This window comes from Sorex fumeus, unplaced genomic scaffold, assembly GCF_029834395.1.
Source record: "Sorex fumeus unplaced genomic scaffold, SorFum_2.1 ptg000070l, whole genome shotgun sequence".
NCBI classification, from domain to species: Eukaryota; Metazoa; Chordata; class Mammalia; order Eulipotyphla; family Soricidae; genus Sorex; species Sorex fumeus.
This window is the reverse complement of record NW_026606127.1, coordinates 9,795,353-9,797,397: the sequence shown is the minus strand read 5'-3', so window position 1 is coordinate 9,797,397 and position 2,045 is coordinate 9,795,353.

Genomic DNA, 2,045 nt, shown 5'->3' with positions numbered 1-2,045 from the left:
TGTCCTCCAAAAAAAAAAAATGGGAGAAATGGCACAGTCTGGGGATTAGGATTAAAAGAAAAAATTCGGAATAGGCTAAAGAAGAAAGATGAGTCAAAGGTGACCGGAAATAAAGTTAAAATTCTTTCATGGAGTCTGTGTTTATGCCTCATGGCCACTTTTGGAAAATAACGAAATTTGAGACACATCTCTAAAAGTTTCGGGTGGTCTAATCATAAATGATGGCTGGGGGTTGTGAACACATAGACTGGGGAATGAACCTTCCAGATGAGTGGTCAACGGCCTCAGAGTCATTCAAGGATGACTCTTAACAGGGACCAAGCCAAGAGAACTGTTGCAGCATGAAGCCTGAAGATGAGCTCCTGGGAGATGCAAAGATAAGTCACCATGTCCTCTGGCCCTCTGTTCAGCACCCCTAGCTGCACCATTTCCCTTATTCCTAACAATATTCAGAGTCGCTATCACGGTGACACTTTGCTAGCTAGTATCAACAATGAGGTCCATTGCCTCTGTAAGTCTTTGCATTTGTAAACTCCCCGCTGTGAGAAAGCCTGCTTTCAGGCAATGGCATCTGGACATTTCTGGCAGGGGGAGCTCAAATTATATTACCTTGAGTGGCTGCTCTGTGGTCTTCCATGGTTCCTGGTGCCTGTAGCCTTCTCTAAACATCGCTGTTAACTGCAACTCACACAAGAACCAACGTTATCAGTGTCATTGGGGCTGCCTTGGGGGATGTACTGGACTAAGACATGCGCACTAGGTCACCACGACCAAAGCGGTTGGTACCGCTTAACCTTGAGCCTGGAAGGTGGTGGTGGAAAGAGATGGTCCTGGGAGAGTTAATGGGGTGATGGATGGATGGCAAGGAAACCGGGAAAGGTAGGGAACTGGACAGCTGGTGATCATCATAGGAGAGTTGGTAGATGTGTTTTAATCACATTAATATGTTTTTCAGAAATGTTAAGCAAAACAAAAATATGAAAACAAGATAGGTTCCAAAGAACAGGTTACATATAAGACCGAGATAGCTGAAAGGGCTGGCATTCCTTCTGGAGCTTTCAATCATACCATTTACTAAGGTTGGTATTTTCACGTTACTTAGCTGTGGAGAGGAATAATTAGAAACAGAATGCCACCAGAAAAGCAAACTGGATGACCACCTTTCATAAAAGCCATGTGAAAGGTGTTCACATGGATCCCAAATGCAAGTGGGTTAACAGGAACATATATTTAATTAAGTCTGCTTGGTACCAGTAACTACTTTTTTGGAAATGGAGGAAAACGAATACAGTTTCTGACACACTTGAGAATAAACTGCTAACAAATTTTCCCAGGAAAGGGTAGTTGACTGGCTGGGAACAGAAAAATTTGAAAAGTGTTTTGCTACCTTTCACGTATGGCTAAAGGAAAATGATCCCAGTAAACTCTCAAAATTAACAAGCTTCAACTCCCTTGAAGGAAAGTTGTATACAATGTGGAAAAACTGCTGGGAGAAAAGTCTGAAATGATAGGAAAAGAGACAATAAGTGCAGAAGGAAGGACTTGACATTTGGGTTCCTCTGAAAAAAAAGCTTGAAACAACAAGATCTGGTGAGCACATGATTTACTGGGAATGGGATCTGAGAGGAAAATAGTGATATCAGGGATGTGAAAAAGGAACATCCAAATTAAGGAAGACTTAATTAGCTGATTACCACATGGGCAACATGGTTGCAAGACTACCAGAACTTACCAAGGAATTTACTTTAATTTTCTTTCTTTTATATGGTCAATTAGAACATGTATTCTTTGCATAATTCAATGACAATTTGGAGTGTTCATTTCTTTCTCATTATTCTTGTCACTTGTGTAAGCATCTTAAACACCTGCTGTATAACAGAATTATTTGATCAGACTTACTATTTACTATAATATTTAGTTGAGATTACTGAAAACTAGGTCTAAAATGAAGTTTGTTTTGATTAGTAGAAGTAGAATAGCGAGCACTAGGGATGGAATTCGTGATTATAGGGTACCACATTCAGTTCTTAATAAAACAAGTAAAA